This window comes from Rhinoderma darwinii, chromosome 2, assembly GCF_050947455.1.
Source record: "Rhinoderma darwinii isolate aRhiDar2 chromosome 2, aRhiDar2.hap1, whole genome shotgun sequence".
NCBI classification, from domain to species: Eukaryota; Metazoa; Chordata; class Amphibia; order Anura; family Rhinodermatidae; genus Rhinoderma; species Rhinoderma darwinii.
In genome coordinates, this window is record NC_134688.1 from 126312178 (window position 1) to 126332581 (window position 20404).

The window sequence follows — 20404 nt, forward strand, 5'->3', positions numbered from 1 at the left end:
AATAACCCCAGGTAGTCTCTTAAAATCTAATTTATGATATTCTGGAAGACCGCGGGAGCATTACACAACCCAAAGGGCATGACGAGGTATTCGAAATGACCTTCGGGCGTGTTAAACGCAGTCTTCCACTCATCCCCCTCTTTGATGCGGATAAGGTTATATGCCCCCCGTAGATCAAACTTAGAGAACCATTGGGCCCCCTGAACCTGATTAAAGAGATCAGGAATCAGAGGAAGGGGATACTGGTTCCTTACAGTGACCTTATTCAAGCTTCGGTAGTCAATGCATGGCCTAAGACCACCATCCTTCTTCCCTACGAAGAAGAAGCCAGCACTTACCGGAGAAGTAGAGGGGCGAATGTAACCCTTGGCCAGGCATTCCTGGATATACTCTCTCATGGCTTCACGTTCGGGACAAGAGAGATTTAATATCCTACCCTTAGGGAGCTTAGCTCCTGGTACCAAATTGATTGCGCAATCATATTCTCTATGAGGAGGTAACACTTCGGAGGCCTCCTTAGAGAAAACATCAGCAAAGTCCTGAACAAACTCAGGTAGCGTGTTCACCACCTCAGGGGGAGAAATAGAATTAACAGAAAAACATGACGTCAAGCATTCATTACCCCACTTGGTAAGGTCCCCAGAATTCCAGTCAAACGTGGGATTATGCAACTGCAACCAGGGAAGACCTAAAACCAAATCGCACGATTATCCCTGCATTAACAGTACAGCGCACTGCTCCAAATGCATGGAGCCAACAAGGAGTTCAAAAACAGGGGTATGCTGTGTAAAATAACCATTAGCAAGAGGAGTGGAGTCGATACCCACTACCGGGACAGGTTTAGGCAAATCAATCAAAGGCATAGCTAAAGACATAGCAAATTCCACAGACATGATATTAGCAGAAGACCCTGAATCCACGAAGGCACTGCCGGTAGCAGACCTACCACCAAAAGAGACCTGAAAGGGAAGCAAGATTTTATTACGTTTCATATTTACGGGAAATACCTGTGCGCCCAAGTGACCTCCCCGATGATCACTTAGGCGCGGAAGTTCTCCGGCTGCATTCTTACGCTAAGGACAGTTGTTCACTTGATGCTTGTCATCCCGACAGTAGAAGCAGAGACCATTCTTCCTGCGGAAATCTCTACGTTGTTGGGGGGACACGGAGGCCCCGAGTTGCATCGGTATCTCCCAGTCTTCCGGGGAGGAACGAAGCAACGGAACCTCGGGAGGCATCATGGGGGAGTCAGAGGAGAAAACATCAAGACGTTCAAGTCGTCGTTCCCTGAGACGTCGGTCAAGTCGTACCGCTAAAGCCATAACCTGGTCTAGGGAGTCAGAAGAGGGATAGCTAACTAGCAGATCTTTCAGGGCGTTCGACAGACCCAACCTAAAGTGGCACCTTAAGGCTGGGTCATTCCACCGAGAAGCTACGCACCACTTCCTAAAGTCAGAGCAATACTCCTCAACAGGTCTCTTACCCTGACGTAAGGTCACCAGCTGACTCTCGGCAAAAGCAGTCTTGTCAGTCTCGTCATAGATGAGTCCGAGAGCAGAAAAGAAAAGATCAACGGAGGAAAGTTCAGGGGCGTCAAGAGCCAAGGAGAAGGCCCATTCTTGGGGCCCTTCCTGGAGCCGGGACATAATTATACTCACCCGCTGGCTCTCAGAACCTGAGGAGTGGGGCTTTAAACGAAAATAGAGCCTACAACTCTCCCGAAAGGAGAGAAAAGTCTTCCGGTCCCCTGAGAACCGGTCGGGCAACTTGAGGTGGGGTTCAAGAGGTGAGGTGAGGGGGACTACCATGGTAGCAGCAGGCTGGTTGACCCTCTGAGCCAGGGCCTGGACTTGTAGGGAGAGACCCTGCATTTGCTGAGCCAGGGTCTCAAGGGGGTCCATAGTGGTGTCAGGGACGAGGGTAGACTAGGTATGGGCTTGTGATTATGTAATGACGGGGGTGGGGAGACAGACAAGTGAGCCCTAATCTACCCACCACTCAGTCCCTGCCTACTTTCCATGACCCGCCCTAGGCGACGGGGTACAACTGGGCGACGGTCCCTACGCTCAATAAGTGCACGACAGACAAACAGACAAGGGTACACAGAGCTAGGGGGAGAAAGGGGTAGTTGCCCACGGCAACACCGTGAGCAACAAGAGAAGTGAACAAGCCGAGTCAAACCAGGAGAGTACGAGGTGCCAAACGCAGAGCAGAAGAGTAGTAAACAAGCCGAGTCAAACCAGGAGTGTACGAGGTACCAAACGCAGAGCAGGAGAGTAGTCCGCAAGCCGGGGTCAATATGAAGCAAGGACAATGGTACAAGAAGCTGCAGCAGGGCCAGGAAACCAAACGAGAAGAATCACAAGCAAAGGAGGAACAGGAAAGGCAGGTATAAATAGACAGAGGGCGGGAGCTAGCTCCGTCTGGCCAGGCTGTGATAGGTTCTCCCACTCCTAAGCCTGCCACCCTGAGTGGTGGAAGATGGAGTCAGTCTCACAGACATAGAAGCAGGTGCAGACTGATTATCTATGGGCGTTAACCCTGAAGCTGTGCCTGGCAGATTCTTTACATCTACCTTCTTTGAAATTTTCAAAATTAAAGGACCCAACTCTCCCTACTCCCTAAAGACTTGTGCCGGCACTGTTGAGACAGCGGGGAGGAGAGCTACTGGTTACCAAGTCGAGTCTATAGATGGTTACACATCCTTGCCTTTACCAATTATAATTGAGTGTAACCAGACCCCTGATAACAGGTCTGAAATCCCTACACCAGATGCTGCAAAACACCAACCCCATTTGAGACATATAAGTTATCTCAAACCAGAATTAGATCCACAGGCTGAGATAATCCTGCTTCTTGGGAGAGATATTTTACGAGTTCACAAAGCTAGAGATCAAATCAATGGTCCTCACAATGCTCCATATGCCCAGAGACTTGACCTAGGATGGGTGATTATAGGAGATGTTTGTCTAGGAAGTGTGCACAAACCACCCTCAGTTAACAGCATGCTTACTAGCACACTAGAGAATGGACGCCCTTCTCTTTTCCAACAATGTCAAAGCAATTTCCTCATAAAAGAGCTGCCTCACAGCATCCATCTGCCCTGTCCCTTCATAGGCAACTCCTGTGACAGGGACCAAGACCACTTAGGATGCACAGTCTTCCAGAGAACAAAGGAAGACAATCAGGTGGCAATGTCACATGAAGATAGACTGTTCTTATCAATAATGGAGCAGGAAATAGTCAAAGATAAATCAAATAGCTGGGTTTCACCACTTCCCTTCAGGTCCAAGAGACAACGCTTGCCTAACAACCGGGAACAAGTCTATAAACGCTTCACTTCCCTTAGACGTAATTTGCAGAGAAAGCCAGATATGAAAGACCACTTCTTTACATTCATGGAAAAAATATTTGAGAATGATCATCCAGAGATAGCTCCTATCTTAAAGGACACAGAGGAGTGCTGGTACCTACCCATATTTGGTGTATACCACCCAAAGAATCCAGGTCAGATAAGAGTGGTATTTGACTCTAGTGCCAAACATGAGGGTGTCTCCTTAAACGATGTCCTCCTGTCAGGTCCAGACCTCAACAACCGACTCCTAGGAGTACTTCTCCGCTTTCGCAGAGACTCTGTTGCATTCATGGCTGACATCCAACAAATGTTCCATTGCTTCCTTGTTAAAGAAGAACACAGGAACTTCTTAAGGTTCTTTTGGTTCAAGGAGAACAATCCCTCCAAAGATCCAATAGAGTACCGCATGCGGGTACACATCTTTGGTAACAGTCCTTCCCCTGCAGTGGCTATTTATGGACTCAAACATTCAGCTAAGGAGGGTGAGAAAGAATATGGGTCAGATGTTAGACACTTTGTAGAAAAATACTTTTATGTGGATGACTGCTTAAAATCCCTGCCTACAAATGAGTGTGCAATCAGTCTTCTTAAAAGAGCTCAGGAAATGCTCGCCAGTTCAAACGTGAGACTCCACAAAATCGCCTCCAACAGTAAAGAATTGATGGAAGCCTTTCCTTCACACGACCACTCAAATGATTTAAAGGGCTTAGATTTGGGAACTGACACTCTTCCATGCAACATAGTCTTGGGCTACTCTGGGACTTAAAGTTTGACACCTTTACCTTCCAAGTCAGCAGGGAGGAAAAACCCTTTACTCGGAGGGGAGTCCTGTCTGCTATAAACAGCTTGTATGACCCTTTAGGATTTGCAGCTCCTGTCACCATACAAGGTAAAGCAATACTCAGAGATTTAACTTGTGATCCTTCCGACTGGGATGATCCACTTCCCACTGAAAAGAGAGGTCTGTGGGTAGAGTGGAGGAACTCTCTAGCCACTCTATCTAGTCTACATGTTGCACGTCCATATGCCCCTGTGCCATCTACAGAAGTTCAAATACAAAGACTGTGTGTGTTTTCTGATGCTTCTGTTAAAGCCAAAGAGCTACAAATTCCTGCAAACCTGGATACAATGAGTGTCAAAAGATACCTAAGTGAGCGAGGTTGCACTTGTATTTTCAATCCACCCCATTCTTCTCACATGGGTGGAGCTTGGGAAAGAATGATAAGTATAGCATGTAGGAAAGAGAGCAAAAACCACGGCGCCACATGGTATAGATCAATAAGATAGGCGGGCAAGGAATGAAAAAACCATGCTCACCATTTAGCCATAGGTAGTTCGCATTAAAGATCCACGGGTGCTGCTGCCAGATCCGAACCGGTTAACACAGGTAACCGCCTGGTACGGTGAATGGATGGATGAAAAAGTAGGATCTGTGGTGGCGCTGCTGTGTGGAAGGACGAGGAATATAGTCGTGGAGTCGGTTCTATATAACAGAATTTTATTGTACAAGGTGGCTACGCGTTTCAACGCCGAACTGGCGTCTTGATCAGGCATGAAAAACAAAAGAAACGGCATCTATATATACACGACTGGACTGGTCTCGATTGGGCCAGTTCAGACATGGTGATTGACAAAAAAAACGCCAAAACCAGGCAGGTAAAGGTTCAAAGGTGCATATACATAATAACAATAGGATACATATCCAGGGGCAGTTAAAAGTTAATACAAAGTAATATGGTAGAACTATCTGATTAAAACTTAAAAGGATGAAGAGGATAGAGAAGGGGGGGGTTTTACGTAATTAGCATAAAATCGAAAATCACATATGGATGGCAAAACAATTCCTAAATGGTGTGTTCATACTAACACTATCGTGCTAAAAGTAGAGTGAAAAAACACGGCGCCACATGTGTGTATCAATTATGAATTTGATGGGCAAAAGATCGTAACTGCTCACCTGTAAAGTTAAAAGTAATCCGCGAGTACAAAGCTGCTGACGATCCCAACGCAAAACTCCAAAGAGATGCCAAAATTGATTGATAAAGAATAAAAAACGGGATACTGAGGCGCTGCTTGATAAAGAGTTAATACATTTAATTGAGGTAGTATAAGACAATTGCTACGCGTTTCAACGCCGGACTGGCGTCTTCCTCAGGCAAGTTAAGATGACAGCAAGGAGGCACATATTTATACACATACAGATTGCAGGGCTAATTAAGCCTAATTCAGACCAGAGTCCTGAAAAAACCGCCAAAACCAGCGGGTCAGAGTTCAATCCAAACGTAAAGTGTTAAAACAATTCATTGTTGTCATATGTTAACAACATTAATGGAATTAAAATGATCAGACAGTACATAACCGCATAATTGCATAATTATATAGTAATTAAATCATTTAAACGAAATGGCATAAAATATTTGCGCAAAAAGGCAATGGATTATGAAATTGCACATTGAACATAAACTTAAAATAACACAAGAATTGAAGTAAGAGAAATAAAAATGCATTTGCAACTGCTGGATACATATAGAAATAATTGTACCATCAATAACAACGCGTTGTCATGGAGACCAGAAGCGACACAGCTGGGAAGGAAGTCAAAACGCCAGTGGAACGCAAGGTGAGACGCACAGCAAGCATCTCATAGGGCGCAGGCAGGACAAGTGTTTGTTTATGACACAGCAGGGAAGGAAAATCAGAACGCCAATGGAACGCAAGGTGAAACGCATAGACCGTTGTCATGACGACCGCTATCAAAAGAGATAAGGTGGCCGGGAGAGTCCAATCGAACCCATGAAACGCATAGTGACACGCAGGGTCGTGCATACAGAGAACCTAAGGGTTGCAACGAAACGAGGTCCGGAGCATCACGAAAATGTAAGTAGAAAGATTATATTTAGATGTTATTCTGTCAATAATGTGCAGACTATTGAAATAATGGTCATTTTGGTGGGAAAAATTACAGGTATTGTCTGGAGTGCTAATAAAATAAGAAGATAAAAGAAAAAACTGGACACCTCCTTTATAATAAAAGAATAAAATATTAAAATTAAAAAGAATTAAGCAATATTAATATTCATAAGAAGAAGCTCATATGTAAAAGTGCTTTAAAAGGTGCATTTTTTAAAATTAGTAAAGGGTATCAGTCCAATGTAGATTCTGCGATGTCATTGAGGCCATTTGGATACAAGGTCCCCAGTTTGTAGATCCAAAAGTTTTCCCTTTGTTTTAACCTAATGAACCTATTGGATATATCTACTCAATAGGGGTGACAGTTATGAGATCAAAGTTACATTTGTGCTTTAAAGCAAAATGATGTGATACACTATGTTTGGTGTATCCACTTTTAACATTGAACCTGTGTTTGTTGATCCTGTCTCTGAGGGTTTGGGTAGTACGGCCCACATATTGTCGGTTACATGGACATTGGAGAAGATATATAACATAGCTGCTTCCGCAGTTTAAAAAGCTTTTTATCTGAAACTTTTCGTTAGTTGACATAGAAGTAAAATCCGTTTTTTTATTAGTAATACTCAGGCAGCACAGACATCTTGTTCTCCCGCAGCGATATGAACCATTCATAATCAGAGAAGTTTTGATAGGTATTTGGGAAATATTCCGAAGTTTACTAGGTGCAATTAGGTTCCTCAGGGTTTTCGCCCTTCTGTACGTAATTTTTGGTTTAACTGGGAGGATGTCTTTCATAAATTGGTCATTTTTAAGGATATGCCAATATTTATGTATTGTAGAGCTAATGTACTTACTGCCTTTATTGTATGTGGTGATAAAATTACAGCTAAAATCAATCGATTTTTTAGGGTCTTTAGCCACAGGGTTGATGCACTCAAATTGTGTCAGAGCCTTCGCCCTAGTCTCTGCACCATTAATCAGACTCATTGGGAAGTTTTTTTCTTTGAACCTCTTTTTAAGCAACTTACATTCGTCAGAGAAATCTTTATTGCTCGTGCAGTTTTTCCTTATTCTTTTATATTGTCCAAAAGGTACAATCGTGGAGATGTTGAATGAACACTATATATATATATATATATATATATATATATATATATGTGTTAGATTCGAGTGGTTTAAATACATTAGACGGATAAAACGAGTCCCTGTGTTGTAAACAATGACCGTAGTCAAGGGGATTGTAAACACTACGGTGGCCGGTGGGGTCCAAAAAAGGAAATGGAACGCATGGTGACCCGCAGGATACGAGGAATCGCGGAGCTATACACTGGTGAAACAGAGAAACGGAAACACAGCTGACAGCAAGAGGGTAAGTGTGAATACGGACAGAAAATGTATATAGAGGGTATATGTCATATTTAAAAGTTTATTCATAAACATTGCCAGAAGGAATATCGGAAATTACTAGGGGACACAGGTTCTTCCCTGTGGGATATCCCCTCTCTTCTTCCCAAGCCATTTTATTGCTGACATGACATATATTTCTCTCTGCATGCCTATACCACTAAATAAATACCTCTTTCCCATGTAGATTGTAAACGAATGATCTATCAAACACATTCGTTTCTTAACTTACTATCATTTACTTCAGTCACATTGACCATATACACACTCAGCGTTTTATTTTGGGTCACTCACCCAATGTTGGGTGCGGTTTCCCCTCAGACTCTGTCTGGACGTTTTGGTGCCTCGTCCTTTAGCAATCAAAAGTCTAATAAATTTCCTTTATGAATAAGTCCCTCGAGTTAGGAACATATCATTCCCATATATATATTTTTTATTCCCCTTTTTACCTTCACGGCTTTCACGGCTTTTTATGAACCGTTTTTTAATGTATAAGATCCCCCTGACTTTTATCAATTGACTATACATACTATGTACTCCCCGTTCTAGTTGTACCATATATTGCCTATCACTAATGGCTTTCTCCATACCGTAGCGGATATCCCACAGGGAAGAACCTGTGTCCCCTAGTAATTTCCGATATTCCTTCTGCCAATGTTTATGAATAAACTTTTAAATATGACATATGCCCTCTATATACATTTTCTGTCCGTATTCACACTTACCCTCTTGCTGTCAGCTGTGTTTCCGTTTCTCTGTTTCACCAGTGTATAGCTCCGCGATTCCTCGTATCCATCGGGTCACCATGCGTTCTATTTCCTTTTTTGGACCCCACCGGCCACCGTAGTGTTTACAATCCCCTTGACTACGGTCATTGTTTACAACACAGGGACTCATTTTATCCGTCTAATGTATTTAAACCACTCAAATCTAACACATATATATAGTGTTCATTCAACATCTCCACGATAGTGTTAGTATGAACACACCATTTAGGAATTGTTTTGCCATCCATATGTGATTTTCGATTTTATGCTAATTACGTAAACCCCCCCCCCTTCTCTATCCTCTTCATCCTTTTAAGTTTTAATCAGATAGTTCTACCATATTACTTTGTATTAACTTTTAACTGCCCCTGGATATGTATCCTATTGTTATTATGTATATGCACCTTTGAACCTTCACCTGCCTGGTTTTGGCGTTTTTTTTGTCAATCACCATGTCTGAACTGGCCCAATCGAGACCAGTCCAGTCGTGTATATATAGATGCCGTTTCTTCTGTTTTTCATGCCTGATGAAGACGCCAGTTCAGCGTTGAAACGCGTAGCCACCTTGTACAATAAAATTCTGTTATATAGAACCGACTCCACGACTATATTCCTCGTCCTTCCACACAGCAGCGCCACCACAGATCCTACTTTTTCATCCATCCATTCAAGGTATAGCACGTAGAATCCTGGACTCCATCTTCCTGCAAGTGAGTACAGCAAGGCTTACCCATGAGTGCTTGACTACTTTCATGGCAGAAGTATCAGCCATCATTAATGCCAGACCTTTAACTCCAGTCTCAAGTGATCCTGAAGATCCAGTAATCCTTACTCCTGTAATGCTGCTTACTCAGAAGACTAGCACTGCTCATGCTCCCGCTGGAGAATTCAGTACCAAAGACCTTTACAAATGTCAATGGAGACAAGTACAAAGCCATGCCAATACCTTTTGGGATAGGTGAAAAAAGCAATACATCTCCACGCTACAACCAAGGAATAAATGGCAGAACACCAAACCTAACATCAGAACTGGTGATGTCGTGCTTATGAAAGACTGCCAAGCACATAGGAATGAGTGGCCTCTAGGTCTCGTTACTAAAACATTCCCGGGAGAGGACGGAAACGTCCGGAAAGTTGAGGTCAAGGTTCATAATCAGAAGGAGACCAAACTATTTCTCAGACCAGTAACAGAACTTATTTTACTGTTTTCATCTAGGGATTCTGATGGTGGCATCGATTGACGCCTTCACTGGTGTGCTGCTCATAGGCGTAATGTTATAGACTGAGATTTGTGACGTTATTTTCTATGCAAGTAATTAGTGCTCCAGGTGCCATCTAGTGGCCAGTGTTAGTAACTTCCTCCTTTGTGTAATTTCTTGTCTTCCCCACCCATGAGAAGGTGAAAAGCATTCTGGGAAGAAGAAGAGCAGTCTCTTCTATATCTGCTCTGAGAGAAGACCATTTTGGCACTACCTGGGAGGAAGGGGCTGTGTAGCACTACCTGGGAGGGGGGCTGTGTTGCACTACCTGGGAGTCGGGCTGTGCTGTACTATCTACAGAGGGCACTAAATTTATGGGGGTACAAACTGGGGGCCTAACTTCTATATGGGGGCATAAAGTGGGCCTAACGTCAATATGGGGGCACAAAGTGAAGTTTTCTGCCATTTTACTGCCGCCGTGAGTTCCTCCGCAAAGGGGCCAACTAAATCTGTGTCACCCAAGGGCCCACATAAACCAGGAGCTGGCCCTGACTGTCAGCGAACACTTCTTCGCTGTATATTTTCCAATATTATCTGCAAACTAGATGAGTGTGAAAGTTCTAAACCTCGAAATCTCAAAAATATTAACATTTTGGGATTAAAAAGGAAACTAAACTTAGTCCCCTATTCAAACAAATATGCAAGTATAAAAATAAAGACGTGAAATCACTAGTATGATGGACATGAAGCTGTTTGTGATGAGGTTTAATACAATTTGCAAATCAAATAATCTTTGCTCTTCACTTCAATTTCACTTCATTTTCTGCTAGCAATTAGAGGTCAAATCAATCTTTTGTGGCCACATAAACGATCACTTGTCATTTTCGCTTTCCTGCCAATCTATCATATTGAAGTATCTCTCAAATCTCTTTCTCTTAAAAGGAAGTCTGTCACCAGAAATTGGATTTTCAAAGCAGTAGCACAGTAATATAGTGTAGCCTCACCTGAATATAACGCTGTTTTCATTTTTCAGATGTGGCTCAGTTGCAGCGAAAATAACTTTATTCTTCATATGCAAATGAGCTTTTTGGAGCAACGAGGGCGTCAGCGTTGCTCCAAAATGCTCTACCATTCTACCCGTATTCAGCTGAATGGCTCGTGCCTTCAGAATCTTTCCAATTATTTATCTAATTTTAAAAAAAATGACGTGGGGTCCCCCCATTTTTCATAACCAGCCAGATACAACAAAGCAGCAACAGCCTAGCATTACCAGGGTGGGAAGGGCCACTATTTTTGGCTTTTCCCAACCTAATAATACCAGCCTGCGGCCACTCCAGTGCTCGGCCGTCACTACATATGGTCGGGTACTGGATTGTACCCAGCTTTTTCCGGCATAACTGGTGGCAATGGGTACCGGGGTAATATTATGGGTTAGTGTTAGCCTTTTCACCGGCTGACACTAAGCCCCGCCTTAGTAATGGACCCTGTCAAGCAGTCAGCGGCTATTACTAAGGCAGTAGCGATAAAGGTTAAAAAAAAATACAGACATTGAAAAAATAGGTTTATTGAAATAAAAAAAAACACACAACCCTCGTTAACAATTTTAGTGAGAATAAAAAAAAGTCGTCATCGAAGTAGTTCTCGAATATGACGTAGTCCAAGAACCGAATCTGTAAAAACACAAAACAAATCATTAGTAAGAGCCTGTTCACATCACCGCAGCCCTTCTGTTGAGGGGTTCCATCTGAGGTTTCCGTCAGGTAACCCCTCAACAGAAAGGCAAACGGAAACCTTAGCTTCAGTTTACATCACCATTGATCTCAATGGTGACGGAAACGATGCTAAAGGTTTCCGTTTGTCACCGTTGTGGCAGGGTTCTGTTTTTTTTTCCATTAACGACTGCGCTATTGATTCCGCCAAAACAACGGAACACTTTCACAACGGTGAAAAATGGAAACCATTAGCAAAGTTTCCGTCACCATTGAGATCAATGGTGATGCAAACTGAAGCTAAGGTTTCCGTTTGCCTTTCTGTTGAGAGGTAAACCCGACGGAACCCCTCAACGAAAGGGCAACGCTGATGTGAACAGGGCCTTAGATACAGTGCTCATGTGCATGTGTGATACTGCTTTTTGGACCCTGTATCTAAGCCTATGGTAGGCTTAGATACAGGGTCTAGTAGACAGTAATCTTATACAGTATAAGATTAATGTCTGCTGGGGACCTGTTTCTAAGCCTAACACATTGTAGGCTTAAAAAGGGTTATCCAGTCCCTAAACATTGATGGCCTATCCTCAGAATAGGCCATGAATAGCTGATGGGTCGGGGTCCGACTCGCAGGACCCCCGCCAATCAGCTGTTTTGAAGGGGGTGCAGCGCTCGTACAAGCGCTGCTTCCGTTACATTTCCCTTACTTGCTCACACTTGAATTGCTGACACGTCCATGTCGGCGATTCACAGTGTGACAAAGTGTCCGGAATGAAGGGGAAGCAGCGCTCGTACGAGCGCTGCACCCCCTTCAAAACATCTGATTGGCGGGGATCCCAGGAGTCAGACCCCGACTCATCAGCTTCAGCAGTCAGTAATATTAAACTTACCCTCCACTTCGGCCGCAGCGGAGGTCCTGACTTCATCCAGGGTCGGGATGTTGTGCGCAGCGCATAGTGTTGTGACGTCGTGCGCTGCACACAGCGCTGTGGCATCAGAACCTCCGCTGTGCTCCGGACATAGGGGGGGGGGGGGTAAGTACTGTCAGCTACTGTAGTAATAGGGGCCAGTGTAGTTTATTACATTGGCCCCAGTTACTATAGTCATTTTTCATTGATGTGCGGGGGGCCGCAACCTCTATAATTACGCCACTGCCTAAATGAATAAAATAATTACCTACAATACCTGACCTGGCTCCTGTCAGTGGTACATACAATATTTGGCACCAGGTGGTCCATTGTGTATTTAGCCTCCACTATCAGGTGGTAGTTATTATACACCGTTTTCCAAATTATTATGCACATTGGACTTAAGAGTCATAAACATTTAATTATTAGTTTTTCAATTAAACTCATGGATGGTATTGTGTCTTAGGGCTCTTTGGATCATTGTAATCAATCTCAGACACCTGTGATATTAGTTTGCCAGGTGTGCCCAATCAAAGGAAAACTACTTAAGAAGGACGTTCCACATTTTTAAGCAGGCCACAGGTTTCAAGCAATATGGGAAAGAAAAAGGATCTCTCTGCTGCCGAAAAGCGTGAAATAGTGCAATACCTTGTACAAGGTATGAAAACATTGGATATTTCAAGAAAACGTTAGCGTGATCATCGTTCTGTGAAAAGATTTGTGGCTGATTCAGAGCACAGACGGGTTCGTTCAGATAAAGGCATAATGAGGAAGGTTTCTGCCAGACAAATTAATACGATTAGGAGAGCAGCTGCTAAAATGCCATTTCAAAGCAGCAAACAGGTATTTGAAGCCGCTGGTGCCTCTGGAGTCCCACGAACCTCAAGGTGTAGGATCCTCCAGAGGTTTGCAAGTGTGCATAAAGCTATTATTCGGCCACCACTAAACAATGCTCACAAGCAGGAATGGTTGCAGTGGGCTCAGAAATACATGAAGACTAATTTTCAAACCGTGTTCTTTACTGATGAGTGCCGTGCAACCCTGGATGGTCCAGATGGATGGAGTAGTGGATGGTTGGTGAATGGCCACCATGTCCCAACAAGGCTGTGACGTCAGCAAGGAGGTGGCGGAGTCATGTTTTGGGCTGGAATCATGGGAAGAGAGCTGGTAGGCCCCTTTAGGGTCCCTGACAGTGTGAAAATGACCTCTGCAAAGTACGTAGAGTTTATGACTGACCACTTCCTTCCGTGGTACAAAAAGAAGAACCGTGCCTTCCGTAGCAAAATTATCTTCATGCATGACAATGCACCATCTCATGCTGCAAAGAATACCTCTTTGTCATTGGCTGCTATGGGCATAAAAGGAGAGAAACTCATGGTGTGGCCCCCATGTTCCCCTGACCGCAGCCCTATTGAAAACCTTTGGAGCATCCTCAAGCAAAATATCTATGAGGGTGGGAGGCAGTTCACATCAAAACAGAAGCTCTGGGAGGCTATTCTGACATCCTGCAAAGATATTCAAGGAGAAACTGTCCAAATACTCACAAATTCAATGGATGCAAGAATTGTGAAGGTGATATTAAAGAAGGGGTCCTATGTTAACATGTAACTTGGCCTGTTAAGTTTTTTTTGATTGAAAGAGCTTTTGATTTCTGTAAATATGACCTCCTGATGCTGCAAATTCAACAAATTACCATTTTAGTTCTCTACAACCTTTAGGGCATGACCACACATGGCGGAATTCCTCCGCAACTGTCCGCATCGATGCCGCACAGAATCTGCGTTGCAGATTCTGCAGCGGATCTGCACAAAATGTGCAGTACATTGATGCGGACTAGCTGCTGCAGACTGCAGGAAAAGTGCTTCTCTTCTCCCTATTCAGTGCAGGATAGAGAGAAGGGACAGCACTTTCCCTAGTGAAAGTAAAAGAAATTCATACTTACCGCCCGTTGTCTTTATGACGCGTCCCTCCTTCGGCATCCAGCCCGACCTCCCTGGATGACGCGCCAGTCCATGTGACCGCTGCAGCCTGTGCTTGGCCTGTGATTGGCTGCAGCCGTCACTTACACTGAAACGTCATCCTGGGAGGCCGGACTGGAGACAGAAACAGGGAGTTCTCGGTAAGTACGAACTTCATTTTTTTTTACAGATACATGTATATTGGGATCGGTAGTCACTGTCCCGGGTGCAGAAACAGTTACTGCCGATCGCGTAACTCTTTCAGCACCCTGGACAGTGACTATTTACTGACGTCTCCTAGCAACGCTCCCGTCATTACGGGAGCCCCATTGACTTCCTCAGTCTGGCTGTAGACCTAGAAATACATAGGTCCAGCCAGAATGAAGAAATGTCAAGTAAAAAAAGCAAGACGCATCCGCAGCACACATGACATGTGCATGACAGCTGCGGACTTCATTGCGGAACTTTGAATCTCCATTGAAGTCAATGGAGAAATTCCGCCATGAGTCCGCCACTGCTCCGCAACAGACAGAGCATGCTGCGGACACCAAATTCCGCTCCGCAGCCTATGCTCCGCAGCGGAATTGTACGCATCGTGTAAACGAACACTGCTAAATTAAAGTGAAAGTCAATGTAGAAACGGCTCCGCTGCGGATTAACGCTGCGGAGTGTCCGCAGCGGAATTTAAGTGCAATTCCGCCATGTGTGAACCCGCCCTTAAAATGTTCTGATCTCTGTTGTGCATAATAATTTGAAACAGTGCATTTTGAGTTTTTTACTTCTAAAAAAAAAATCTGTTATCATTAGGAGATTTGTTCAATAAAATTTGCATTATACTCCAACGGTTGATGGCTTGAAGATTATACTAACTGTCATTTGCATAGACTATTTAGGAAAATCAGCGAAAAATAACATTTGCATAATAATTTGGAACGCGGTGTAGTCATTGCTTGGTATATGATTGTTGATGGTATACTAAGCATTTTGAACCTGGTGCTAAGTCAGAGGCGTAGCTAGGTTCTCCTGCACCCGGGGCAAAGATTCAGATTCCCCCCCCCCAACTTATTTCCCGACATCTCCTTCCCCCTTGCCATGAGGTGTAATTTTTTTTTCACAATTTTTTTAATGTAACGCGAGTATAAAAGCATTTCTACATTTTACAAGCGATATAGTTCTATAATGTAATTAACATAAAAATAAATTAAAGAGGCCACACACAGCCCCCCTTGTAGATAGTGCCACACACAGCCCGCCTCCCCCCTAGTAGATAGCGGCACACTCCCCCCCTTGTAGATAGCGCCACACACAGCCCTCTGCCCCTTTGTAAATAGCGCCACACTCCCCCCCCCTTGTAAATAGCGCCACATTCCCCCGTTTTAAATAGCGCCACACTCCCACCCCTTGTACTTAGCGCCACACTGTGAACAGACCGGTGAGCGGTAGCCTACCGCTACCACTCTCCGCTCTGCCTGGTGTGACTTACCGGAGAAGCAGAGGAGGTCATGCGGTGCAGGCAGCGGCGGAGTTTCTTCTGACTAGGGTCGGTGACAGCCAGGGCCGGCCTTAGCTTGGATGGCGCCCTGTGCGGGACTCTCTATTGCCGCCCCCTACACAAACCAAAACGTAACCACATATATGGACACACTAGAACATACCGTGTTTCCCCGATAGTAAGACACCCCTGATTGTAAGACGTATCGGGGGTTTCAGGGGGGTCGGCTAATATAAGCCGTACCCCGAAAGTAAGACATATGTCTTACTTTCGGGGAAACACGGGGGTATTGCCGCCTCCTGCCCACTTCCGCGCCGCCCCCCTCTCCATACGTCACCGCGCCGAAATACGGTAATGCAGGATAGAGAGAAGGGACAGCCTTTTCTGTAATAAAAGTTAAAGAAATTCATACTTACCCGGCCGTTGTCTTGGTGACGCGTCCCTCTCTTCACATCCAGCCCGACATCCCTGGATGACGCGGCAGTCCATGTGACCGCTGCAGCCTGTGATTGACCTGTGATTGGCTGCAGCGGTCACATGGCCTGAAACGTCATCCAGGACGTATGCTACGGTATATTTTTTTCCAATATAAGACATACCCCGAAAGTAAGACATAGTGGGGCTTTTGGGGATAAAAAGAAAGTAAGACACTGTCTTACTTTCGGGGAAACACGGTATATACTGTACATACATAAAGACAGATATTTAGACATACAGGCAAATATACATACACACATTCTGGAATACATACATACAGGTAAATATATAGACAGGGACATATACAAATACATAAAAGGCACAAATATACAAGCACAAAGACACATTCACAAACCGACCCATATATACGCACACAGGCACATATGTACACAGCACAGATAATGTAGTAGATGTTACCTGCAGTCCTATGTAACACCACAGATAACACAGTGATAACTCTGAGTACAGATAATGTAGTAGTGTTACCTGCAGTCCTATGTAACACCACATATAACACATAGTGATAACTCTCTAAATACTGATAATGTAGTTGTGTCCCCTGCAGTCTTATGTAACACCACAGATAACACATTGTGCTAAATTACAATCTCAGCTCTGCTACACAGTACAGATAATGTAGTAGTGTTACCTGCAGTCCTATGTAACACCACAGATAACAGTGATAACTCTCTGAGTACAGATAATGTAGTAGATTTTACCTGCAGTCCTATGTAACACCACAGATAACACATAGTGATAACTCTCTGAGTACTGATAATGTAGTTGTGTCCCCTGCAGTCCTATGTAACACCACAGATAACACATTGTGCTAAATTACAATCTCAGCTCTGCTACACAGTACAGATAATGTAGTAATGTTACCTGCAGTCCTATGTAACACTACAGATAACAGTGATAACTCTGAGTACAGATAATGTAGTAGATTTTACCTGCAGTCCTATGTAACACCACAGATAACACATAGTGATAACTCTCTGAGTACTGATAATGTAGTTGTGTCCCCTGCAGTCCTATGTAACACCACAGATAACACATTGTGCTAAATTACAATCTCAGCTCTGCTACACAGTACAGATAATGTAGTAGTGTTACCTCCAGTCCTATATAACACCACAGATAACACATAGTGATAACTCTCTGAGTACTGATAATGTAGTTGTGTCCCCTGCAGTCCTATGTAACACCACAGATAACACATTGTGCTAAATTACAATCTCAGCTCTGCTACACAGTACAGACAATGTAGTAGTGTTACCTGCAGTCCTATGTAACACTACAGATAGCACACTGATAACTCTCTGAGTACAGATAATTTAGTAGATATAAGAGACAAACACATGCAGAGACACAGACAGACAGAGACACACACACACACACACACACACACACACACACACACACACACACACACACACAGTAACATATACACATACAAACACAGAGACACACTGTATTCACACTACACACACAGACACTCACCATGTCTCCTTGCTCACAGGGCGGAGCTTCCTCTCTGCTTCTCGGCATGTGTAACTTCAGATGCTGGGAGGATGCAGCACGGGAGTGGACCTGTCCCCTGACCTGAGTCATCTGACCTCATATCACTGACGTGAGGTCAGGTGACAGGTCAGGTGACTGGACTGGTCCACTCCCTGGCCGTCACAGACCCCAGTCAGAACGCCCTAATTTCCTGGCTCTTCCTAAGCTGCTGCAGGTGTCCGACATACGGCGCGCCTGTCAGCAGTGATCAGCTGCTCTTCAGCGCCCCCCCTTCCCTTGCGCCCAGGGCAAATGCCCCGCCTGCCCCCCCCCCCCCCCTAGCTACGCCCCTGGCTAAGTAACTTAATACAAGAAAATTTGGTATGTATGGATATGTTTAATACTTGGTGAGGCTCCTAGCAGCACTAATGATATCCCTGCTCAAGAGGCGAAATTAAAAGATCCTGGGCACCAATGCAAAATTTGTGATAGGGTCCCCACTTACATTGTGTAATTTATAATACTGGTGTCTTATCATGTGTCATAGGAGCTTTTAGGCACACTAAATCACCTTGGCTCGGTTGCGACTCCTACCTCTACTCCCTCTACATCTGCATCACTGTCCTACTCTTTATAGATATCTATGACCTGCTTGTTTTAGGAGAACAGTAAGTCCCTGTTCACACAGAGATTTTTCGACAAGTTTTTTAACACGGAAAACACATTAAAAAAACGCCCAAAAATGCCTCCTATTGATTACAATGGGAGGCGGAGTCGTTTTTCCCCACGAGAGGTAAAACCATCTCGCGGAAAAAAGAAGCGACATGCCCTATCTTCGGGCATTTACGTCTCTGACCTCCCATTGACATCAGTGGAAGGTAGAGAAAGCGCTCTTCGCATCGTTTTTGGCCGCGGGCGAAAAACCGCGCAAAAACACTGAAAAACTCAGCAAACGGCGGGCAGGTAGATCAAAATCTGCCTCAAAATTCCAGACTGAATTTTGAGGCAGAATTTTCTGCCTGCAAAAAACTCTGTGTGAACAGGGCCTTAAAGACTCAACAAAGGGATCCTTACCAGTCACCATGGATTTTCATGCAGAAGTAGGCATCTTTTATTCTAGTTTGGGTTTTGTTTTCCCACCACAGTCCAATATATTGATGACAGTCTTATCTATATCTATATATATATATATATATATATATATATATATATATATATATATAAGGGTGGATTTATTCACCTCAAGTAAGCAGCGACGTTTCAGTTCGTCACAGAACCTTTCTCAAGCTGTACAACACTACACACATTGTCAAGTATATATAAAATGCTATGTAGCTCTGCATGAGAGTATGGCAGAACACAGAATAGAGAATATGCAACATCTACCCTCAACTTAGCACACTGAATAATGATCAGTAGAACCAATAAAGTTCAGCTAAATCGAAAACACTAATGGTATAGGTGGGAAGAGGATCATCCCAATAAGGGATTTCACACTCAATCCCCACCAATGCTCTCTAAGGGATCCATGTATATAAAATAATATACAGGTAGAAATTGTCTCTAGGACCAAGTAGCTGATCCTACATATACCATATGTCTATATGCAAATAATGTGTGTAGAAACAAGTTTTCTACCATGTTTCAAATACATTACATTTACTGAATTTATACAGGGTTGAAGAACAAAAAGGAACGTATGGTTTTTGTGGAATAATAGTCAATATGTGAAATGGGCCTCTGCGACCTTCATGCAGCCGTCATATTGCTTCACAATTAGTGTATACTCTCATGCAGAGCTACATAGCATTTTTCTACATTACAGTAGTGATGCAATATTAACTTTGCTTCACTGGTGTAATGTATATATATATTCCGAGTGTTGCAGGTGTGTAGAACGGAATGATCGGACAAACGCAGCTTGCGCATGCGCAGACAGGCTGGAACTCATGTTCCGATTCGGCGCATGCGCAGTAGTGATTTTTTCACGGCTTGCGTTTCATAGACCCTTCTTCCGGTCTTGGCGCCATCTTTAACCATGCACGGTAGACGAGCGCGAGGGCTGCTGTCTCAAGACGTGCAATGGAGTGGTAATGTAATATTTCCCATGTGATCTATATATAGTTATAGTTTGTGGATTGGCCTCTGCAGCTTTCAGTGATTAGCCTAAATTGCTAATTAAATCACAGTAGACTGTCCTTATGTATTTTTAATGATGTATATTGCACTTGACATGTGAAAATACAAGTGTACTTATGCACTTTATAAAATTGTATCACAATATGGGTTGAAAGTTCTATACATACACTTAATTTTTGTATATTGTACATTGATTGGTTTTATGCTTATTATTGGATGTACCTCCTATATATACTTGACAATGTGTATAGTGTTGTACAGCTTGAGAAAGGTTCTGTGACGAACCGAAACGTCGCTGCTCACTTGAGGTGAATAAATCCACCCTTTTTTCATCAGTCTTCAGTTGTTGCTTGTTTGTGGGTCTTTCTGCCTTAACTTTTGTCTTAAGCAAGTGAAATGCAGCTCGATCGGGTTGAGATCTGGTGATTGACTTGGCCATTGCAAAATATTCCACTTCTTTGACTTAAAAAAAACTCCTGGGCTGCTTTCGCAGTATGTTTTGCGTCATTGTCCATCTGTACTGTGAAGCGACGTCCAATCAACCTTGCTGCATTTGGTTGAATCTGAGCAGAAAGTAAATCCCTGACCA